At 45.2% G+C, this 25725-nt stretch overlaps 1 pseudogene; it reads right to left on the bottom strand.

Moving 5' to 3' along the window:
* Nucleotides 1–6228: 6228 nt before the first annotated feature.
* LOC144327487 (uncharacterized) lies at nt 6229–7306 on the bottom strand (annotated as a pseudogene).
* Nucleotides 7307–25725: the final 18419 nt, after the last annotated feature.

The raw sequence follows: 25725 nt of genomic DNA, 5'->3' as shown, positions 1-25725 counted from the left end.
ACAATGAACAGGGTGGTGATACAATGACTACTGTGATCGACACAAGATAATATCACCAAGGCAACTATCTATAAACAAACAATAAACATCCACAAAAATGGCAAAAGCAGTTTCTTTCTCAAATAGGTTTTATCTTAAACAATAGCAAACACAGTAAATAAAGAGTTTACTTGTAATATATCAGTGGTTCAGTGCTCATTTCTTCTCTTTCCAAAATAGATTTTATCTTGAACAATTGCAAACGCAGTAATAAGGAGTCCACTTGTGATATACCAGTGGTTCAGTGCTTGGACGTTGTTCCGGTAATCAGACATTTCGTTGCTAAAGAGCTTAGTCATCAATTGAGCTGTCAAAATCAATTGTAACAGAATTGCACTGAATTAACAAATAGAATAAGGAAAATTAAAATTAAGAATAAAAATTAAAAATACTTTGAGAATGCATAATTAAGACATACCTTTGTAGTAAATAATATACAGTACAAGAGAAGACAGTATGTTAATGACTTAAAGCAGGGATATATCTACAATATTAAATGTGAGGCAATAATTAGTCTATTCACACATACATAGTTAATACTCCCAGTCCCACTAATACAAAAAATATCTACAGAAAATTACCAGTCCCATCTGCATGTTTCCATTGGGAGGAGCATGGAAAGAGGATGATGTCCTTCTGTTTGTTAAACGTCCTTTTAATTTTCCTTATTCTACTATTGTGCTTTGAGCATAATTTGGAAAAGCAGCATATAAATAAACCTGACAATGATGATATAGATGTTTATAATGATTTCTTAGGTTTGTTTAAAAAATAACCTTTGAATGTTTTAATGAGGGAAAGATTCTTCTGAATGTTTTTTGTGTGTGTTAATACGTGTATAAAATTTTGGATTAGTGTGTTAATCTGGAAAACCAATCAAAGCTAATCCTGGCTAATACATCAGCACTAATTGGGTCCTTCAATCAAGGTTAGAATTTGCTCATCAGAAACCCAGTGGAACGAGGAGTAAAGCATAACAAGCAATAACCACAGACTTAAGATTGGGACTGAGATGACTCGGTTTATTGGCACACAAAGCTTAATGGTACTATGAAATTTAAAATTAAAATTAAAATAAAGCAAGTTATCAAAACTTAAAACAAATTACATAAGATAAAATTTAAAGAAAATAAAGCAATGTGCATTAAAAATGCATTGGTTTAATAACAGCATGAACTAATAATTGCACTGACAAATCAGTCATTTAGAGTGAATAATATTGTTAACATAATCTCCTAACTTCTACCAGCCCATCTAGTTCAGAAGCATTTCTTAATTCTCTAGCACAGTGGTTCCCAATTAGCTAAGAACTGTGGATCTCCTCTTTTTCAAAAGCCAAGCCATGGACCCCTACTTTTGAAAATGTTGATATCTCGGTGGTAGTTTTTGTTATGTGAATGCCACCATACCTGTACATGTCCCAATGCAAAACTCGACAAGAGCACAGCTCCACAAAATGGAATATCCCATACAGTTGACAGCTTTGCGCCACAGATGCCCTGGGTGGGTTACCAATTGGGAACCACCGTTCTAGCACATTAGATTATAATAAAAGTAATAGTTACCAGGCCCATTGGCCTTCAGCTAGGCAGAAGCACACAAAACTGAGCAGAAAGACAGAAGGAATATAGAAACAAAACAATCTCCATAAGTCTTTATATACATTTGATACCCTCCAGGAACAGGAGCAGTTATGTGGGGACTTTTAATCTTTGACCTTAATTTCATTACTCATATGTGCACACCCACATAAGACTTATTCCACAAATTACTACAAATTACTAGAGGGGAAAAGTGTAATTTGGACCCTTGCTTTGTCAGTGATTTTCCATGCCGGGCCCTTTAACAGACTCCACAACTGACTTGCAAAAACATGTTATACTCTGATTTTAGTTTCACTGCCTTCTGTTCTTATCGTGCTTCAGGATGCCAAGGTTTCACATAATGGGCAGCGAAATCTAGCAGAAAGGTCCAAGCAGTGTGCACAGAAATGACCCAGGGTTGTTCACATTGATCCCTCATGGCTGCTCCAGCCTAGGAACTGTGATTTATTGTTGTTGTTTAGTCGTTGTTGTTTAGTCGTTTAGTCGTGTCCGACTCTTCGTGATCCCATGGGCCAGAGCACTCCAGGCACTGCTGTCTTCAGGAACTGTGATACTGTACTTTAAATGGTCAGGGCATCCCCCAAATAATTCTGAGAGATTTAATTAGTTAAAGCTGCTGGGCATTGTTAGGAGACCCCCTATACCCACCCTAGAGCTTTAGTTCTCAGAGTGGGTTAACAATTAATCCATCATGACAAAGAAATCTGGCAACTGTAGCTCTGGGGAATAATAGTCTCCTAACAACTCTCAGCTTTACAGTACCTAGAATTCTCTGGGTGAAGTCTGTTTAAAGTGGTATCATAGTGGTCTAAATGTATTGTGTGAATGTCAACATTCTGTGTATTTTAAGTTTGCTGTAGTTGCTGATTCTCCAGCTCACCAAGGTCCAGATTAACAAAACGGTTCTCTCTGTGTGTGTACGTGTACACAGATATCAAGAAAGAGAGGGAGAAGGAGTGCTACACAGCAAAGCTATCTGAGTATTGTTCCAGCATGTATTGCCCATTGGGGAGTCATTACAATCACAGTAATAAAGAGCTCATTAATTTCAGTGGGACTCTTTGTACTATCAGCATAATTTCTCTATATTGCACAGTGCTAGTGTTTCTGAGTATATATGAAAATTAGATGCTATAAAAATATTTGTCACATCTCAAACAACTGTTGGGACAGATCATAAGGAGTTTCATGTTTTTTATTGTTGTTCTTTTTATCCCCCTCTTTTTATGAAAGAAACCAATCCTGTGTGTTCATAAACTATAATTAGCAAATGATAACAATCACGCAGATCACTTCTGTGTTCAGTATTAAAGAAAAGATAACTCTATCATTGAAAAGATCAGTTAAGTTTGTTTTTAAGTAAGAAAGATAAAAGCCGGCTATCAAAAATAGTAAATAAAAATGCTGAAAATATGAATTAATTCATGATGGCTAAATCTCAAACTGCGTTAAGCTTATGTTAAGCAAGGTCAACAAAAGTTACATTAAATTAGTAGGCAGTTTCTCCATATCCTATTCCTTTCCCCTACTATGTTTTTGTATTAAATGCAGAGAACAAACAAAATGATGGGAAGAAATATTCATTAGTAGCCAGACTGGTAAAAGGCTGTCATGCTCTATGCTTTACTGTGACTTGTGCTAACTTTCTGGCTGCAATTGCATCAGATGAATAAGCTTATTTGCATAATACTCAGATATGCATGCCACTCTTCATTACCAATAAAACCATATCACAAATAAGGAATACGGCATTAAGCGGATTACTTTATTCATAAATCACATTCAGAAGGCATGCAGCTTAATTTGTCAACATGACAGTCTCAACTGGCTCCTGGCATTGAATCTTTTATATCTCAGTTGTGTGAGACACTGCAAGGACTGTTGGACTGCCACAACATCACCACATGTGGATGTCTGCTGGCATCCCAAGCTGATGGAGAACTTTATTCTGGACAGATTCTACTGCCACCAAATGCAGCAGCCACCCAGAGGACCAAGGTAAATGGCATAGGACGCTTGCTCTTCATGTGCATGTGGCTGCAATCCAATAAGGGGAGCTGAACCTTTCTCCTCCCTTACCTTTCCTCCCTACAGACTTGTCATCTGGACAGCTCCACCCCCAGCCCAGTGAAACTTGGGTAAGCAGAAGAAATTCACTTTGGTTCCCAATTTAATGCAGACCTACACAGTTCACACTTCCTGAAGCAATGCATGGAACTGAAACACTGCTAACCTTTGAAATTCACACTTCTCTGCATTGTGTGGTACAGGTCTCTGACCCAAAAATATGGACAAAATTGCATATATTAGGAGAATGTGCACACAAAAAAGCATATCTATTAGTGAAAAGGCATTATAGTAGGGGGAAAATGTGGGAAAATGTGTCTATTAGGCGAAATTGCATCCAGAAACATGTATTGTCAGATAAATGCCCACTAAACTGCTGCTGATTCCTGCCCCACCTATCCTGAAGTTAAAATAAATAACAAACTCATATGAAAATGTGGTGAACTGAAGTTAAGATTGGGGGGAAATGAGCAACAGAGAGAAACTGAAAATGATGGATTTAGCCATCCCTATACCACCTGGATCTGTTGTATTAAAAAACGACCAGGTCAATAGATCACATAGCTAAGGAAGGGAGGCGGGGGCGAGGGGGGCTGAATTATGTTAAAATTAGTTGTTCCCATTTCCCTGATTCCTCACTGTTAAAAATACAGCATGAACATTGATCGAAACACCTGCAATTGATGTTGCTGATCTGTATGAAAATCGAAGCATTTTCTGAGACAATTCAGTACAACACATTTTACCATCTCAAAGAATGTATATAAATGCAGTCCCCAAGCCAAGTGTAATTTAGAGCCAGTGAAAAAACTCTTATTCTTTGGGCAGAGAGAGAGAGAGAGAGAGAGAGAGAGAGAGAGAGAGAGAGAGGCAGGGAGGGAACTCGCCCCCATTTTTTGACCTCTACATAAGTAAAACTAAACTCTGCTGTGTTGGCCATGCTGAAAAAAATAGATAATAGTAAGTTCATGTGTATTGCACAGCATATCGGGATCCACAAAGATAAAGATAATGCACATCTTCCAAGGTGACTCTCTCTACCTTGAGTAGATGGCAAGCTGTTATTTCCTCTACATCAAATCAAGGCTGACTGCTGATGCAGTACAACTCACAGAAGAATGCAAGCATTATGTTGAAGGGCGGGCTATTTCTTTGGCAGGAATTTGATGCTCCATGCAGCAGAAAACTTTAGTTTTGAGGAGAAAAGAGGTGAAGGTTGTCAATGTGCCATTTATTTATGGATTGTGGCATTTTAAGCCTAGCACTGATGTGTTTTTCAGAACGTATGTGAAAACGCAATCTCAAGGAAGAGCAAGGCGCATCAGAGTCCTTGTATGGTTGGTAATGTGGTTTACAGATGATGAATCTAATCTAAGGTATATCCATGAAGGATCAGCAAAAGGGATACTGCCCTTGATCCTAATTTACCGCTGTCAACCTTCCCATATAATACAATTTCCAGTGCTTTTTAAACTTATGTGGGGATGCAAACTTTGCCCGGTAACTGAATCTAATGTAAGGTTCATGTCATATGAAACTCAAGAGGGATATTTTGCTTTCTTATCAGACATTTGGGCTGCAGCCCTGTATAGACTTATCTGGAAGTAGGCCCCATTGGACTCAATTGGTCTTTAGGAGGGCATGTGTAGAATGGGAAGATTATTGTTTGACAGCCTATCAGGAAATAGAGATATGGTTAAAGAATATTTAAAACAGATCTGTGGTCTCTGCTTCCAGCACCCCACTCAGTGGCGGACCTTGGGGTCTCAAATGTCAGCAGCACCCTGTGCAGACCCAAAATTCAGCACCCGTCTCCTTGCATTTTACCTCATAGTTGCAGAGCCTTCTGCAGCTTCCTCAAGGTTCCACACCCAATGCAACGAAACTGGTTGTGCTCCCCTAAATTCACCTTTGACCAACTAAACCATGGGTAGGCAAACTAAGGCCCGGGGGCCAGATCTGGTCCAATCGCCTTCTAAATCCGGCCCACGGACAGTCCTGGAATCAGCGTGTATTTACATGAGTAGAATGTGCCCTTTTATTTAAAATGCATCTCTGGGTTATTTGCGTGTTGAGTCCCACAAAGCCACCCCCCACCAAAAAGCCACACATCACACATAATTTTTTGTTTAAGGTTTTTGGCATAATTTTGGCCACAACTTTATTCAAAATACAAAAAATGTGAGTGGTTGCTTAGGCATTGGTTATGACTATCTGTCCATGCCCAGGGACAGAACTGACTTCCGGATTCCAGCGGAAGCCAGCGTGGGAAACAAGTATTGGGGAGAAGATGAAGCTGGGCATCAGTCCATCATTTCTCACCCTCATGTTCCGGTGGGGCTTGCACGGCCCAAGTCCGACTCCGGGGACAAGGACGAAAAGAATGGCAAGCCCCTGGATTCCTTTAACGGAATTCCCTTTTCCGCACACCATTGGAGGGGTAGGCACTTACCCCTCCACGAACCAATTTTAACCAATGCCTAACCGCCATGGAGCCCTAAGCTCACCGCCAAACCACTCACAGCCCCAGCCAATTCTTCAGCTTAGCCACCACCGCACCCAGCCAAGCCTCATTCCCCAAGGCAGAAAGGTGCACGCCATCAACTCTGAAAAAGGATTCAGCCTGAAACCGAATCTCAGGATGGGAAATAACATCGCCACCCAGTTCCAAAACCTTTTTAGACACAGCAGAATTGATACGTCTTCTGGCCCTTTTGGTGGCAGCTGGGCAACGACTACCGCTCCAAAAGCGTCGTTGCAAAAGCTTTGACCAAAAATCTTTGCTGTTGGCACCATTGCCCGCAGCACCTCCAGGTCGCCCAAAATTGCAGCACGTAAAGAAAAACAGTCCGTGGAAACCAGGTCGTTCTCACCCAGCTGCACCACAATTGCTGTGGGCGGCCCTTCCAAAAACATCTGCCTCCGAACCAGTGGCAGGAACTCTGACCAGCGCATTCCCCGTCTGGACAGCCAAGACAAGTGCACATGTGGAGGAAGGCCGAGACCTGGTCCCAATCCGAACTGCCGGGCTCCGATGCCAGCCCAATGCACGATGCTGTGCCCCACCATCCAGATGCGGACAGGTGCTAAACCTGAGATAAACAAGCAAAACAAAGATGTAAGAATACCAAAATTGTTAATGTACATAAGCTCTGAACGCATTTGATTTCCAGCGACCCAAATCCTTTATTCTGTTGGCTGACAGGCCCCAGTGTGCTGTAGTCGTGGCCGCCCCGATCCTGAAGGAATGGGGGGCAAAACCATAAGCCGAGTCGCCACAAGCCATGATTGCCTTCCACATCACCTTTGCAAACTGGTGTCTTGACAGGGGCAACCCATTCTCATGCTTCAACAGAGGACCATCCCCCAGGGAGCGAACGGCCAGGTACCTCCTAACGTCTTTGACAGGGCAAGGGCCCACTTCCCCGTAGCAGGGAGACGAATGAGGGCTCCCCTACCCTTCTGATCCGTTTTTGAGTTCCTAATCGTGATCCTCAGCTCCGCCGGGGATAACTGTACATCCTGGAGCAATAGGCCCCTAGAATGACCGTCCCTGTGAGCCTCCAACACGAGCTCACCCACCCTTAAAGCTCCAAAGAAAGCAATAGAAAAGGCTGCCGAAAAAAGGTGGGCCTCATAACCGGACCAGCACACATTCCGCAACTTTTTGCGCATCCTGCACAGCAAGTCAAATGAGATTGGGCGCCGGGTTGCTGGCCAGGAAGGACAAAGTCTAGCCCAACCTTCAAGGGCCTTACGCACGACAAACTTCGCGCAAGGATCTTTGTCAAAATATGATTTACAGAAAAACGCTATGGCAGCTGCTTGAATCCTAATTGTCTTAGCTGCATGTCCCAACTGAAACAGGTGCGCCAAATATTTTAGCACCTGAGAAGTGGAGGGTGGGGCCCCCCTTTCCTCATTGGCTGACTGATGGGTAAAGGCCAAAAAATCAGTCCAAGCTTTAGTGTACGACCTGAGGGTAGAAGGGGAAATAGATGCTGCTACTCCCTGAAAAACTAATTGCTGCCAAGGTTCCAGAGATGATCCGGGAAATATTCCGGACGTTCCCGAGCCTCTGGAACCAGAAGTCTGAACCGCTCCATCCCCAAATGCTCCCAGGGACTCTTGCGTGGCCCTACCCCTCGAAAGGGGTCGACAAAAGCAAGGCGAATCCTTGGGTTCCCTTAATGGAATATCTTTGCGCATTGGAGGGGACAGATACTCCAACCCCCCCTCCAGACCACCTTGAACTAATGCCTTAAATTATTTTGAGCCCAGCGAGAGCTGCCATCAACTCAATCCAAGCCCTCTTGCATGCAGGAATGCAAACTTATGCTGGAGGAAGACAGCAAACATTCTCACCCAGCTGTACCACCAGCACTGTGGAAGGAGCTGCACAGGTCACACTCGACCGCACCAAAGGAAGGATCTCCTCCCAAAGCATTCCCCATCTGGACATCCAGTATATGTTCACATGGGCAGGAAGACTGAGATGGCGCCCCAGTCCAAACTCGTCAACATGCTTGCCAGCCTAGTGTACCATGCTGTGGCCCAAATGTGCACAGCTGCTCCTATGAGAAAAGGAAATAACAGACAAGCATCAGCACAGACATCATTGACACTTCCTGATATAACCCTTGTCAGTGTCAGACTTCCAATGACCCGTATTCACAATCCTGTCTACTGACAGGCCCCCAGTGTGCAGCCTTTGCAGCAGCACCTAATCGTAAGGAATGAGGCGTGTTCAGCGGTAAGCAAGCTGCAGGCCATAATAACTGGTGCACGACGTAAGCACATTGATGCTTGGCTAACGGGAACCCATTTTCATGCACTAGGAGCGGGCCAGCCCCCAGGGAATAAAAGCCAAATATTCTGTTATCCATAACCGGGCAAGGGCCCTCCTCAGCTGTGGCGGGAAGCCTGATTGTGGCACTCCTGCCCACTAAGTCTGTTTTAGAGTTCCCAACTCTAATGACAAGCTACAAAGGATAAGGAAAAGTCCTGAAGCAATAAGCCTCCAGACTCTCAGCCCCGTGCTGGCTCCAACAACCATTTTCCCAACCCTCAGTGCGAAAATGCAATATACTACTGAAAGGAGTCTCGCCTTGATCTTTTACCAGCAGACAAGTTTTAACTTGTTGCAGATACTGCATAGGTAAAAATTGACCGACTTCCTGCCCACTGTCCTATGAGGTTGGAGCCTATTCCAACCTTCCAAGGCCCTGCGCATTACAAACTTTATACAAGGGTCTCTGAAAAATAAAGCTTCAGTGTAACAGACATTGCAGCGGACTGAATTCTGATGGTTATAACCGCATGCCCAATCTGCAGCAGGTGGACCAAATACTGCAGGATCTGCTCAGAGGATGGGGGCCAATTCATCTGAATGGCCGAGGACTGCCAGCTTAAGGCTAAGAAATCCATCCAGGCCTCCCCATAAGAGCTAAAAGCAGAAGGGGAAATGGAAGCTGATGCTCTCTGTAATTACTAATTGTTGTCAAAATGCCACAGGTGGTCTGGAAAAGTCTGGCAATAGCTGTGTCTGGAGCCCAGGATCTGAAGCGCTTCATCTGAAAATGGGATAGAGTGTCAGCGACATCATTAGAGGATCCCGTAATTTGGAGAGTAGAAAGCACAATATTAAACCTTAAGCGGCGCAGCTCGAAAGCATGAGCGGAGGGGCGGAGACTGTGCTAGAGCATGAGGACTGTTTTGCCAAGACGCTCACCACTACCTGGTTATCAGACCGAAAGCAGAACCGATGGTCACTGAACTCCTCGGGCCACATGTGAACTGTTACTACAATGGGGAAAACTCAAGAAAAGTTATGTCACATGATTGCCTCACCACACCGGGCTTGAGGCCATAGCTTGCACACCAACAGCCCTTGAAATAAAAACTAAAGGGCAAAGATCCAGCAGCACCAGCATGAACCTGAAAATCCCTGTGCGGGTGCAAGTTATCCTGCCATGGCGAACTACTATTGCATACATTCAGGAATTGCTACCATCGCCTGATATCTGCCTTCACCACACTTGGTAGGCGTACACAAAGGTAAGGGGACCTCAGGCCGCAGGCAGCCTGGCCTAGTGGGAAGATTAATTAAGTGACCCAGCAAGATCGGATCTGATGAAGCATCACTTGCTACAGAGGAAGTATTACACAATAACTTCCCTCAAGGCAGACAGCTTCTCCATAGGCAAGTGGTATGTTTTAGCAACGATATCCAACTGGATCCCTAAATAAAATGGGAATATGGGCAAAAGGTATTGAGCTATTGCTTGCCAGCTTCCAGCCCCCGCTTGGGCAGGGGGCATCTTGTGCTGCCATCATGATATGTAAATTTTCAGGGCCGGCGCTGGCCAGAACCCCTAAAGAAGTCCCAACAAAGCTGCCACCGAGCCAGCTTCCTTTTCAGACACACACTCAGTGCAATGCAAAACACACTCCGTGCAACGCACACACACTCCATGCAATGCAACTACACACTCCGTGCAATGCAACTACACCCTCCGTGCAATGCAAAAAAACCCCAACAAAAACAAGAAAACAAGAAGAAAAAACCAAAAAAACCACACGCTCCGTTCAATGCACACACAAATCCTCTGTGCAATGCAACTACACACTCCGTTCAATGCAACTACACACTCCGTGCAATGCAAAACACACTCCCTGCAATGCACACACACTCCCTGCAATGCAACTACACTTTCCGTGCAATGCAACTACACACTCCGTGCAATGCACATACCCTCCATTCAATGCAACTACACCCTCCATGCAATGCACACACACTCTGTGCAATGCAAGAAAACACACTCTGTGCAATGCAACTACACCCTCCATGCAATGCACACCTTCCGTACAATGCAACAACACACTCCGTGCAATGCAACAACACACTCCGTGCAATGCATCAACACACTTCGCGCAATGCGACAACACACTCCTTGCAATGCAACTACACACTCCGTGCAATGCACACCCTCCATGCAATGCACACACCCTCCGTGCAATGCAACTGCAAATCTCTCACGCAATGCAATGCAATTGCAGCCCGTGCAGCACCGTGCCCTGCAACGCACAGAGCAAACTGCAATGCGGGCACGCAAAGGTGCTTTCTCCCACTTGCATATTGCAATTTGGCGCCTGTTACATCCCTCGCAGTGAGGTAAACACCAAAAGGACCTAAGTGTCCAGGTAGGGCAATGGGGGAGCATGCAGCTGTCCCTGCAACCTAGGCATTACCGGCACTATGCGCTGACCCAGTGAAACCAATGCTTCATGGACCACATGGGGACACTATTCAGGCCGGAAACGCTTCCAGGCCATCGAATTCTAGGGCAAAGCCCTAGGATCACCTGCTAGGCCAGGCATAATTGTTTCCAGTGAAATAGCAGAGTTGAGGTAGCCCACAGCTTGCCCAGGTACCCCTGCTTGCCCTTTTAGAGGGAAGCACCCCTTCAAGAAACCCAAAGTTCTTCTATCACAAATGGGCCAAACTACCCAGCAACAGAATAGCCCAAAAGGAGCAGTTTGTTTTGTTTTGTTATAACCATGGCTAAGAGGGGGATATGAACCCTGTCTCCCAGGTCCTAGTCCTGCACTCTAGCCACTAAGCCACAATGGCTCATCTCTAAAATGGCAGTCGCCACTATCAGGGCAAAACAAACTTAAAGAAAATAAACTTGTTCAGAAACAGCATAGTTCAAGAGCATACAAAGAGTGCTCATAGTCCTTGGAGGCACAGGGAGCCTCTGGGGCCCTCTGTCTGCCTCAGATATACATTAGCAGCAACTGGGCCAGCAAGCAGATACATTCCTATAGGCACACACTCAAAATAAAGCCAACCTTTGGGGATACTATAAACGAAAGTGATTCCAGCTAAGCTGGGAACAGCCCTGACTAGCACCAATTTCAACAAACGAAATGGGGGAAACCTTTTTGTGAAAGAAAGCCACTAGTGGGGGCTCTCTCCCTATTGGGAAAGGCAAGCCACAGATACAGGGAGAATCTTCCCACAGGGCAGGGTAAGGGGTGGGGTGGGAAATCGAACAGGAAAAGGGGGGAATTAAATTATTTAAGGGACTAGAGAGGATTAAAAGAAAGGGGAAATAAAGAAATAAAGAAATGTAACCAGACAATGAGAAGGGGTCTGCATAAAAGGCGGATCGAGACGGATCCTCATGGATCCTCCACTTTTTTAAAATTAATTCCAACAAATGCAGTGTCAAATCACACCTAGAAGGCACGCCTACAAACTGGACTATAAAAAACGTGGATCCAACACTTTGCCGCGCTACAGCACCACAAAAACATGGATCCGAGGCACGGATCCTCATGAATTCATATGATTTTTATATTGAAACAAAATAAAAACACCATGCTACTATAGACCACATCTTAGTCGGTAGGAGGAACCAAAAAAATCACGCATCCACTGTTTCGTGGTGCCGCAATGGCGCAAAAACATGGTTAAAAAGCACGGATCCTCATGAATCCTCATGATTTTTGCACTATATCAGCCCAAACTCACTGTCAAATTACACATCATGTCCAGGGGCACAGCATCCACCACAGAAATCAATGGATCCTCACGCTTTTTGCACGGCTTCCTGGCCACTCCATGGCCCAGAAACGTGGTTTTCAAGAACGGATCCTCATGGATCCTCACACTTTTTGCATTGGGCCACCCCAAACTCACTGTCAAATCACACATCATAGCCAGGGGCACAGCCTACACCACAGAAAACTCGGATCCACTCCTGCCTTGCCATACTGTGGCCCAAAAACGTGGTTCCGAAGCACAGATCCTAATGGATCCTCATGATTTTTGCACTAGATCAGCCGAAAGTCATCATCAGATCAAACATCATGTCCAGGGGCACAGCCTGCACCACAAAAAACTCAGATCCAAGGCTTCCTGGCCACTCCAAGGCCCAAAAACGTGGTTTTGAAGGACGGATCCTCATGGATCCTCACGCTTTTTGCATTGGGCCAACCCAAACTCACTGTCAAATCACACATCATGTCCAGGGGCACAGCCTGCACCACAAAAATCATGGATCCACGACTTCCTGGCCATACCGTGGCCCAAAAACGTGGTTTTAAAGCACGGATCTTCATGGATCCTCACGCTTTTTGCATTGGGCCAACCCAAACTCACTATCAGATCAAACATCATGGCCAGGGGCACAGCATCCACCACAAAAAACTCAGATCCATGGCTTCCTGGCCATACCGTGGCCCAAAAACGTGGTTTTCAAGCATGGATCCTCATGGATCCTCATGATTTTTGCACTAGATCAGCCCAAAGTCACCATCAGATCAAACATCATGGCCAGGGACACAGCACCCACCACAAAAATCACGGATCCATGGCTTCCTGGCCATACCGTGGCCCAAAAACGTGGTTTCGAACCACGGATCCTCATGGATCTTCACGCTTTTTGCATTGGACCACCCCAAACTCACTGTCAAATCACACATCATAGCCAGGAGCACAGCCTGCACCACAAAAATCACGGACCCACGACTTCCTGGTAAATCCATGGACCAAAAACGTGGTTTTGAAGTACGGATCCTCATGGATCCTCACACTTTTTGCATTGGGCCAACCCAAACTCACTGTCATATCACACATCATGTCCAGGGGCGCTGCCTGCACCACAAAAAACTCGGATCCACTGCTTCCTGGCAACGCCATGGCCCAAAAACGTGGTTTTGAAGCACGGATCCTAATGGATCCTAACTCTTTTTGCATTGGGCCAACCCAAACTCACTGTCAAATCACACATCATGTCCAGGGGCACAGCATCCACCACAAAAATCACGGATCCATGGCTTCCTGGCCGTACCGTGGCCCAAAAATGTGGTTTTGAAGCATGAATCCTCATGAATCCTCATGATTTCTGCACAAGACCAGCCCAAAGTCACCATCAGATCAAACATCATGGCTAGGGACAGAGCATCCACCACAAAAAACTCAGATCCATGGCTTCCTGGCCATACCGTGGCCCAAAAACGTGGTTTTAAAGCACGGATCTTCATGGATCCTCACGCTTTTTGCATTGGGCCAGCCCAAACTCACTATCAGATCAAACATCATGGCCAGGGGCACAGCCTACACCACAAAAAACTCGTATCCACGCCTGCCTGGCCATACCGTGGCCCAAAAACGTGGTTCCGAAGCATGGATCCTCATGGATCCTCATGATTTTTGCACAAGACCAGCCCAAACTCACTATCAGATCAAACATCATGGCCAGGGGCACAGCATCCACCACAAAAATCACAGATCCATGGCTTCCTGGCCATACCTGTGGCCCAAAAACGTGGTTTTGAACGTCGGATCCTCACGGATCCTAACGCTTTTTGCATTGGGCCACCCCAAATTCACTGTCAAATCACACATCATGTCCAGGGGCACAGCACCCACCACAAAAATCACGGATCCATGGCTTCCTGGCCATACCATGGCCCAAAAACGTGGTTTTGAAGGTCGGATCTGCACGGATCCTAACGCTTTTTGCATTAGGGCACCCCAAATTAACTGTCATATCAAACATCATGTCCAGGAGGACAGCCTGCACCACAGAAAACTCAGATCCACGGTTATCTGGCAACGGCATGGCCCAAAGACGTGGTTTTGAAGCACGGATCCTCATGGATCCTCACGCTTTTCGCATTGGGCCAACCCAAACTCACCGTCAGATCACACGTCATAGCCAGGGGCACAGCCTGCACCACAAAAATCACGGATCCACGGCTTCCTGGTCATACTGTGGCCCAAAAACGTGGTTTTGAAGCACGGATCTTCATGGATCCTCACGCTTTTTGCATTGGGCCAACCCAAACTCACTGTCAAATCACATATCATAGCCAGGGGCACAGCCTACACCACAAAAATCACGGATCCACGGCTTCCTGGTCATACCGTGGCCCAAAAACGTGGTTTTGAAGCACGGATCTTCATGGATCCTCACGCTTTTTGCATTGGGCCAACCCAAACTCACTGTCAAATCACATATCATAGCCAGGGGCACAGCCTACACCACAAAAAACTCGTATCCACGCCTGCCTGGCCATACCGTGGCCCAAAAACGTGGTTCCGAAGCATGGATCCTCATGGATCCTCATGGTTTTTGCACAAGACCAGCCCAAAGTCACTATCAGATCAAACATCATGGCCAGGGGCACAGCATCCACCACAAAAATCACAGATCCATGGCTTCCTGGCCATACCGTGGCCCAAAAACGTGGTTTTGAACGTCGGATCCTCACGGATCCTAACGCTTTTTACATTGGGCCACCCCAAATTCACTGTCAAATCACACATCATAGCCAGGAGCACAGCCTGCACCACAAAAATCACGGACCCACGACTTCCTGGTAAATCCATGGACCAAAAACGTGGTTTTGAAGTACGGATCCTCATGGATCCTCACGCTTTTTGCAATGGGCCACCCTAAACTCACTGTCATATCACACATCATGTCCAGGGGCACAGCCTGCACCACAAAAAACTCAGATCCACGGCTTCCTGGCCACTCCATGGCCCAAAAACGTGGTTTCGAAGCACGGATCCTCATGGATCCTCACGCTTTTCGCATTGGGCCAACCCAAACTCACCGTCAGATCACACGTCATAGCCAGGGGCACAGCCTGCACCACAAAAATCACGGATCCACGGCTTCCTGGTCATACCATGGCCCAAAAACGTGGTTTTGAAGCACGGATCCTCATGGATCCTCACACTTTTTGCACTAGATCAGCCCAAATTCACCGTCAAATCACACATCATGGCCAGGGGCACAGCCCGGACCACAAAAAACTGAGATCCACGGCTTCCTGGCCATACCGTGGCCCAAAAACGTAGTTTTGAAGCACGGATCCTCATGGATCCTTACGCTTTTCGCATTGGGCCAGGCCAAACTCATCGTCAAATCACACATCATGGCCAGGGGCACACCCTGCACCACAAAAAACTCGGATCCACGGCTTCCTGGCAACTCCATAGCCCAAAAACATGGTTTTGAAGAACGGATCCTCATGGATCCTCATGCTTTTTGGAGCATCTCCACGCCCATTGTTCTGCCCAGACACTGATGTCCAGCACCAAGGGCCTTTTGGTGGTTCCCTCACTGTGAGAAGCAAAGCGACAATGAACCAGGCAGAGGGCCTTCTTGGTAGTGGCACCCGCCCTGTGGAATGTCCTCCCATTAGATGTCAAAGAGATAAACAACTACCTGACATTTAGAACACATCTGACGGCAGCCCTGTTTAGGGACGTTTTTAATGTGTGACTTTTTAATGTATTTTTATTTCATATTTTTTTTTGGAAGCCACCCAGAGTGGCTGGGGAAACCCAGCCAGATGGGCAGGTGTAGTGGTTTGGAGTTACTTGTGCGTAAGCCGACCCCGTTTGGGTGCTTGGTTGCCTGGTTAAACCCTTCGGACTGCACAGCCCATCTCCGCTTGACTGCCTCAGTCACTGGCAGAATCTGTCTGTGGGCGTTTCTTAAACCTCTGCCAGCATAAAAGCTGTTTGACACCTAATCGTCTCCGCCTCTCATTGCGCGGGAGTCTCCTGCGCTGGGTGGGCGTGGGTAGCGGAGTGCCCGGGCTCTCTTCACTGACTTCCAGGGAAGAATCCCGGAGCCCTTCCACCTCCTCTTCCCATTGCTCTCCTGGACTCTTGGTCTCACGCGTATTTCCTTCCCCTTCCACCAAGCTGAGTCTCCCCCTTGTGCTAGGACCTTCACCTGCAGAAACGGAGACCCTCTCCTTCTCCCGTGTCTCTGATGTCAGTTCCCTGACAGTGACCAAAATGTAAAAGGTCTGGAATCCAAGCCCTATGAGGAGAGACTTAGGGAGCTGGATTTGTTTAATCTAGAGAAGAGAAGATTAAGGAGTGACATGATAGCCATGTTTAAATATTTGAAGGGATGTCATGTTGAAGAGGGAGCAAGCTTGTTTTCTGCTGTTCTAGAGACTAGAATGCAGAATAATGGATTCAAACTATGGGAAAAGACATTCCACCTGGGCGTGGTAATCCAGTCAGGGAAAAAGGGAGGCATACTATGTTTAGGGCACTGTTTCCAGCCCCTTCCCCTTTTCGGGGTGAGCATAGTGGATCCTAAAAAGGGCTGCTCAGTCATAGATACAGCTGCTGAGCTGCTCAACTGCCTCATTCCTTGAGTCAGAACGACTGAACGCCCATGTGTCAGTTCATGACTAGGGGCTTCACATTCCTGCCCCCGTAGCCATTTAGTGATCACCATGGGGGGAGGGTTTGGGGGGGTTGGGTTGGGTTTTTGGAAGATGCCTGTGCGTGAATTTGTTTTATGTGTGTAGATCAGTGCACACTGACCAACGCACAGTCTTCGCAGTAGGGCTCTGTTCTGATGGCATGAGTAGTCACGACGAACTGGTGGATCCTATCTGCTGCAGCCTTCATCTGCCTTCACAGCCGTTGTAACACACTGTTTGTTATCACCCGCCTGTTCTGCCATTGAGGACTTCTTGGATCATTCTTTTTCTAGCTCCTTCCCTGTTATGTACTAAGCTTGGATCCTAGAACAATAGGCAAGTAGGATCCTAGAATGCAAGAACTGATTGGCTTGCAGGAAAAGACCAATCAGGCTCCAGGAGGGAAGCAGAATCAGCCAGTCAGACGGGACTCATTGTGTAAATTTTGTATATAAAAGCCTGAGGTTTTGGGGGAAATTCAGTCACTGTTTTACAAGCTGCAATACAGAGCATGAAATCACTACAGGACTCTGAGCATATTTAATTTTCTTTGACCTTACCACCTTGGGTGACCCTGCTGGGAGTACGAGATTCCCAACGGCTTCGCTCACAAGGGTCATAGGAATGTGCAAGCCCACTCACCATGACAAGTGAGAGAACTGAGATAGATTGCACTGAGCCCTGGTCTCATTAGACAAAGTGTTCCACCAAAATGGCTCTGGCTCTGGTTGAGGACAGCTGGATATGTTTTGGGCCAGGGACCACCAGTAGGTTGCTGTTAGATGAGCGTCACACTCATGGGGGTGTATTGGAAGATAATTCCCACAGATAAGAAAGCTCACAGCCTGTTTAGGGCTTTAAAGATTAGCACCAAAACATTGAACCTGATTTGATACTCCACCTGGAGCCAATCCAGCTGATGAACAACCAACTGAATGTGGGCTCTCCACAAAGTCCAAGTAAGAACTCATGCATCTGCATTTTAGACCATTTGGAGTTTCTGGAGCAGTCTCAAGGGTAGCCCTGCATGTCTCTCTCTCTCTCTCTCTCTCTCTCTCTCTCTCTCTCTCTCTCTCTATCACATTTATACCCTGCACTCCCCAGCTCAGGTGTACAGCAAGTTAAAGTAGTCTAGTACAGTGGTGCCTCGCAAGACGAAATTAATTCGTTCCGCGAGTTTTGTCGTCTTGCGATTTTTTTCGTCTTGCGAAGCACGGTGTCGGAAAAGTTTTGGGAAAGCGTCAAAAATCACCAAAGTCTTCAAAAACCTCAAAAAAGGCTACCACACCGCGTGCTATGAGTTGCTCCTCGAAGTCAAGTCGCAACTGTATTAGCGGTGTTAAGAAAAAGGAAACAAACTTGCAAGACGTTTCCGTCTTGCGAAGCAAGCCCATAGGGAAAATCGTCTTGCGAAGCAGCTCAAAAAAACAAAAACCCTTTCGTCTTCCGAGTTTTCCGTCTTGCAAGGCATTCGTCTTGCGAGGTACTATTGTAGGCTAGGTTGGAAAGGGACAGGTACAGTGCCAATTGCCTAACCTGACATAGATTCAAAAATTCCAGTTTGGCTACATTTGTGACCAATGCCTCCATAGAGACAGAAGCATCCAGGATCACACCAGGACTCCTGATGGCAGCTACAAGTGACTATTGCGCCCCATGAAGAGCTGGGAGCTGGCAAACCAAACTGAAATTATTCTGGCCCAGCCATTGGACACCCACCCTTAAAGGATAGAGATTCAACCGACTCCGTTTCCTCCATCCTAGCACACCCACCTAAAAATTGGCCAATATATCCAGGGTAGCATCTGGCCAGGGCCATGAAGCAGTAGATCCATGATGTTTGTGGTCAGATCTGTGGTTATGTACAAGATATGTGAATAAAGGGTGAATTTGGGGTTCCCCAACGCAAAAAGTGTGATGATCCATGAGGATCCGTGCTTCAAAACCACGTTTTTGGGCCACGGTATGGCCAGGAAGCCGTGGATCCGTGATTTTTGTGGTGCAGGCTGTGCCCCTGGCTATGATGTGTGATCTGACGGTGAGTTTGGGTTGGCCCAATGTGAAAAGCATGAGGATCCGTCCTTCAAAACCACGTTTTTGGGCTATGGAGTTGCCAGGAAGCTGTGGATCCGAGTTTTTTTGTGGTGCAGGCTGTGCCCCTGGACATGATGTGTGATTTGACAGTGTATTTGGGTTGGCCCAATGTAAAAAGCGTGAGGATCCATGAGGATCCGTGCTTCAAAACCACGTTTTTGAGCCATGGATTGGCCAGGAAGCCATGGATCCGTGATTTTTGTGGTGCAGGCTGTGCCCCTGGACATGATGTGTGATTTGACAGTGAGTTTGGGTTGGCCCAATGTAAAAAGTGTGAGGATCCATGAGGATCCGTGCTTCAAAACCACGTTTTTGGGCCACGGTATGGCCAGGAAGCCGTGGATCCGTGATTTTTGTGGTGCAGGCTGTGCCCCTGGCTATGATGTGTGATCTGACGGTGAGTTTGGGTTGGCCCAATGTGAAAAGCATGAGGATCCGTCCTTCAAAACCACGTTTTTGGGCTATGGAGTTGCCAGGAAGCTGTGGATCCGAGTTTTTTTGTGGTGCAGGCTGTGCCCCTGGACATGATGTGTGATTTGACAGTGTATTTGGGTTGGCCCAATGTAAAAAGCGTGAGGATCCATGAGGATCCGTGCTTCAAAACCACGTTTTTGGGCCACGGTATGGCCAGGAAGCCGTGGATCCGAGTTTTTTGTGGTGCAGACTGTGCCCATGGACATGATGTGTGATTTGACAGTGGGTTTGGGGTGGCCCAATGCAAAAAGTGTGAGGATCCGTGAGGATCCGTGCTTCAAAACCACGTTTTTGGGCCATGGTGTGGCCAGGAAGCCATGGATCTCAGTTTTTTGTGGTGCAGGCTGTGCCCCTGGCCATGATGTGTGATTTGACGGTGAATTTGGGCTGATCTAGTGCAAAAAGCGTGAGGATCCATGAGGATCTGTGCTTCAAAACCACGTTTTTGGTCCATGGTGTTGCCAGGAAGCCATGGATCTCAGTGTTCTGTGGTGCAGGCTGTGCCCCTGGACATGTTGTGTGATTTGACAGTGAGTTTGGGTTGGCCCAATACAAAAGGTGTGAGGATCCATGAGGATCCATGCTTCAAAACCACGTTTTTGGGCTGTGGTATGACCAGGAAGCCGTGGATCTGTGGTTTTTGTGGTGGATGTTGTGCCCCTGGCCATGATGTTTGATCTGATGGTGACTTTGGGCTGATCTAGTGCAAAAATAATGAGGATCCATGAGGACCCGTGCTTCGAAACCATGTTTTTGGTCCATGGATTTACCAGGAAGTCGTGGGTCCGTGATTTTTGTGGTGCAGGCTGTGCCCCTGGCTATGATGTGTGATTTGACAGTGAGTTTGGGGTGGTCCAATGCAAAAAGCGTGAAGATCCACGAGGATCCGTTGTTCAGAACCACGTTTTTGGGCCACGGTATGGCCAGGAAGCCATGGATCCGTGATTTTTGTGGTGGATGCTGTGCCCCTGGCCATGATGTTTGATCTGATGGTGACTTTGGGCTGATCTTGTGCAAAAATCATGAGGATCCATGAGGATCCATGCTTCAAAACCACGTCTTTGGGCCATGCCGTTGCCAGATAACCGTGGATCTGAGTTTTCTGTGGTGCAGGCTGTCCTCCTGGACATGATGTTTGATATGACAGTGAATTTGGGGTGCCCTAATGCAAAAAGCGTTAGGATCCGTGCAGATCCGACCTTCAAAACCACGTTTTTGGGCCATGGTATGGCCAGGAAGCCATGGATCCGTGATTTTTGTGGTGGGTGCTGTGCTGCTGGACATGATGTGTGATTTGACAGTGAGTTTGGGGTGGCCCAATGCAAAAAGCGTTAGGATCCGTGAGGATCCGACGTTCAAAACCACGTTTTTGGGCCACGGTATGGCCAGGAAGCCGTGGATCCGTGATTTTTGTGGTGGATGCTGTGCCCCTGGCCATGATGTTTGATCTGATGGTGACTTTGGGCTGATCTAGTGCAAAAATCATGAGGATCCATGAGGATCCATGCTTCGGAACCACGTTTTTGGGCCACGGTATGACCAGGAAGCCGTGGATCCGTGATTTTTGTGGTGGATGCTGTGCCCCTGGCCATGATGTTTGATCTGATGGTGACTTTGGGCTGGTCTTGTGCAAAAATCATGAGGATCCATGCTTTGGAACCACGTTTTTGGGCCACGGTATGGCCAGGCAGGCGTGGATCCGATTTTTTTGTGGTGTAGGCTGTGCCCCTGGCTATGATATGTGATTTGACAGTTGGTTTGGGTTGGCCCAATGCAAAAAGCGTGAGGATCCATGAGGATCCGTGCTTCAAAACCACGTTTTTGGGCCACGGTATGGCCAGGAAGCCGTGGATCCGTGATTTTTGTGGTGGATGCTGTGCCCCTGGCCATGATGTTTGATCTGATGGTGATTTTGGGCTGGTCTTGTGCAAAAATCATGAGGATCCATGAGGATCCGTGTTTTTTAACCATGTTTTTGCGCCCCTGCGGCCCCACAAAATAGTGGATGCATGATTTTTTTGATGCTGTCTACAGAGTAAGACATGGTCTACAGTATCATGGTGGTTTAATTTAATTTGAATGAAAAAATCATATGAATTCACGAGGATCCGTCTAGATCCGCCTTTTACCTTTTTCCAATGAGAAGATTGTCCAAGTGCTCCATGTGATCCGGTGCAAAAAGCCAAGAGGACGACCCACGTTGGGCGTCCTATATTTATAGCCTCTGACCCCTCCTCCGAATTTAGCAACATACAAAACTCCCCAGTAACCAAATTAACCATTAAGGTCCCGGTTTAGCCAAAACTGCCCATTCACAACAGGGTGGCTTGTATTCCCCAACCGCAACACGTGCTCTCATTTAGGGAGAACCCGCTTTGTGGGGCATAGGAATTCGTTCATTCCCCCCCCCCCATATATTCTGTCCCCCCACAAGGTCTGAGGGACAGTGGACCGGTGCCCTGCTGAAAAAGTTTGCTGACCCCTGAGCTAAACAACCTAGCCCCTTTCCCTTAATGTCTCTCATACACACTTACATTGCTAAAGGGACCTTTGTTTTTTGCCTCTGGGGTCCCTGGAACAACTCAAAACTTGATATGGTCAGGAAATGTTCATCAGGATATTTTACATAAATAGGAATTTACTGTAACTGTGTGATCCTATGCATGTCTACTCAGAGGTAAATCTCCTTTATTTCAGTGGGGCTTATTCCCAAGAAAGTGAGCATATTATGGTAGCCTAAATGTATAATATGCCACTGCAATCGATAGATTGGTTCGATTAGCAGTAGATGGAACTAGATAAGAAAGAGTATTTAAAGTTGTAGATATAGTTGTAAATACTTAATATTGGGGGTGGGTGGCAATGAGGAACGGAGGGAAACTGAAAGGAACATTCTGCTAAGATAGCTGGGTTTTATTTTAAGAAAGTTAGTAAATATTTTTGTTCTAACAATCCATTGAGAACTGAATTAGCTAGCATATGTTTTCTTAAAAGCTGCTGCACAGATTAATCCTTTGCTGCTGTTGATTGTTTGATCTGTTGTTTACACATGAAATTTAAAAGTTATATGTTTTTCAAGTTTTTATTCGGTGATGGAGCCATGTTTTTGTAGGGTAAAAATCTTGAAATGAATGCATGGAATGTATATGATAGTGGATAATCAAATGTCAAAATAAATAGGCAGAGGCTCTAAGAATGGAGCTAAGTTTCAAACTGGAAATTATTCATATTAATGAGGATAACTAAAGATCAAGCAGAGCAATTGGATATGATGCTTTGTCTCAAAGAGAGTTAACCATTAACATCATCATCACAACTTATTTATATGCCACTTGTCCACAATATGTTCAAAGAGGCTGCAAGAACAATAAACAATCATAATATCAAGCACTCATAATAGTTTGTTTAGGGAAGCTTTTAATGTTTGGTGGACTATTGTATTTTAATATTCTGTTGGAAGCCACCCAGAATAGTTGGGGAAACCCAGCCAGATGGGTGGGGTATAAATAATAAATTGTTGTTGTTGTTGTTGTTGTTGTTGTTGTTAGCCAAATACATGTCCAAGATGACAAAAACATTAAAATTTAAAACTTTCCATAAACATATGATTAATATATCTGTCATAAATAAGAGAAATAATAAATATCCACCTTTAAATAAACAAAAGCTTTTCACAGCTCACTAAGGCATTGATAAAGAATATATCTCAAGAAGTCATGCTCTCTAACATTACATGGCTAAGGAACCCTTAGATCAAGGGTGGCTAACATGTGGTCCTTGGATGTTGCTAAATTCCAGCTTGTAACACCATCTCTAGAATAGCCTGATATTTCTCTGTCTTTCTCAGAACAGCAAAAAGGCAAAAGAAAGCACAGAACACCCTGCAAAAACTGAATGTTGACAACATGCAGATGCCAAATGTTTGTCAATCTGGAAGGTTTGGTATTTAATTATTACATTTCTATATAACAAACGTTTTCTAGGTAGCTCACAAGGCAAACAACTGCAACAACATTAAAATACAATATAGAACAATAACAATTATAACATATTAATTTTAAAAATGAACTAGAAGTGAAACACAATTTGAAATCAATTTAAACCTGAGACACCCAGGTTCCTTAAAAGGCCTAGGTGAACAGCAACAACCAGTGCTGATTTATCCTATTTGAAGCCCTGTTCCTTTTTCTTAATTTACAGAAAGGAACTCTCACTGCTTAGTCTCCTTCCAATATGTTGTTTTCAAATCCCTGCTGCTCACATGTACCTTGTGCCCTGCAGTAAACTAGGCAGATATATTGTAGTGACTTTGCATACATTTTTCACTGGATAGCCAATCCAACATTGCATCATTAAGGCACCAGATCTTGGCATTTCCCAGATTGTCAAATGACTAAAGATCTTTTCGAGCCAGATTTATATTACACTTTCTGAGCCACGATGCCCTCGTCCCATCTGCAGTGCATGTCTTTTCACTATCTACGCCATTGGTTTTTTTCCAAAGGCATCTGTTATTGTCAGGTAGAGCTGTGGCTCTGTTTGTGTGAGGCACAGAACAGACCATTCTTATTAAACACCACACTGTTTTCTGCCTATAAACTGGCACACGTTCCATAGCTATAAATCAGGATTCCACATTGGAAGAAATCAGGAGTGGAAAGGCGACAGTTCATTGGCACATGATAACTGGGGTGGAAGGATGGGAGATGTCACAATTTGTGATTGCAGCCATCGGTGAAATGCAAGTAACTCAGAGGATTGGAAGATAATGTGTGAAAGAAAAGAAAGCTTGATTAGAACTTGACTTGTACAGTGTTTTGTTTATGTTTTCCTTTTCATGTGTTCCCTAATTAAGTGTATTATGTGTTATAAAGCAATATGCACAAGTTGGAGCACCTCTTCTGGCAAAGGTAGCCAATGGGTCAGATATTACTGGACCATGGCACCTATTATCTCTGATCATTAGCCAAGATGGCTGGGCTTGGTGGGAGTTGAACAACATCTGGTGGGCCACAAGTTAACCACCCCTGATCTACACAATTTCTTGCACAGTGAGGAATTCATGTTGCAGCAATTAAGATTATAGATTTGGCTGGCACATTAGCTGACTATAATGTCTTTAAAAATACAAATGGTGGCTTTACCCATGGTTGTCTATATATCACCACTCATTTTATTAACAAAATATCTTCTGAGGCTTTAACCATAATGCCAAACATGCATGGACCAAATGTGATATTAAGCCTAGCCAACCTGTCACCATCATTGTTGTACCTGTGGTTTAATAAATATAATTACAGTTCAGTTGTATGCCTGAAAGTATGTGCACTTACATCTCCAAATCTTAAACCCAGGAGGGTAAATGTAAAAGTGAAAGAATTAATTTCATGCAAATATATTTTACTTCATCCAGATGTCTTAGATGCTCCAGGTTAGGGAAAAATAGCTAAGATGAAAGATCCTTCAGAAGCAGCACAATGTCAATGATAGTTTAATTAGGGGGGGAAATAATTTGTAATCCCACAGACACGAGAGATGAACTAAATGCCAATAAAGGGAATCTGAGAATAAAATTAATAGACCTACTGAAGAGGCAACAGTAGCATAGACCTTGAAAGCATCAGTTTCTAGCCGATAAAAATCAGTTATCTGCTTGTCTAACTGTTATCCTTATGCATCTGATTAACTAAGGTGAAGCAAGGTATCTCCAGGGGCTTCTCTCAGTGAAGGACATACTGTATATGCTTTAAGACAGGTTATTTGTTTGCCCTTCTTAAGGAGCTGAAAATTCTACTTCTGTCTGTAGGTTTATGTTGTCCCCACTGGGCATTCCGTCAGATCCAATCATCCTTATTTCATTACTTAAGCTTCTAGAGAGTTCTGTCCAGAGACGTACACTTCTAAATGTCGTTGCTTCTAAGGCATTTGCTTTATGAAACAAACAAACAAGAAGGATCCCCCCCAAAAAATATCTACTTGTCAAGAAATGTATTATACTTTAAATATTCTGAAATAAACAAACTGCTTTAAAAAAAAAAGTAAAAATCTTGCCTGCAGTGGCTATACTCCTAGAAGCCTAGAGATGAAGCAAAGGTTCAATTTCACGAGGATTTGTATTTTGAAGTATTCGAAGGCCACCATGGTCACTTCACATCTTATATTTGAGAACTTTTCCTTCAAATGAAAAACAGCA

The sequence above is a fragment of the Podarcis muralis genome, chromosome 4, assembly GCF_964188315.1.
Source record: "Podarcis muralis chromosome 4, rPodMur119.hap1.1, whole genome shotgun sequence".
NCBI lineage: Eukaryota > Metazoa > Chordata > Lepidosauria > Squamata > Lacertidae > Podarcis > Podarcis muralis.
This window is presented reverse-complemented; position numbering and strand designations above follow the sequence as displayed.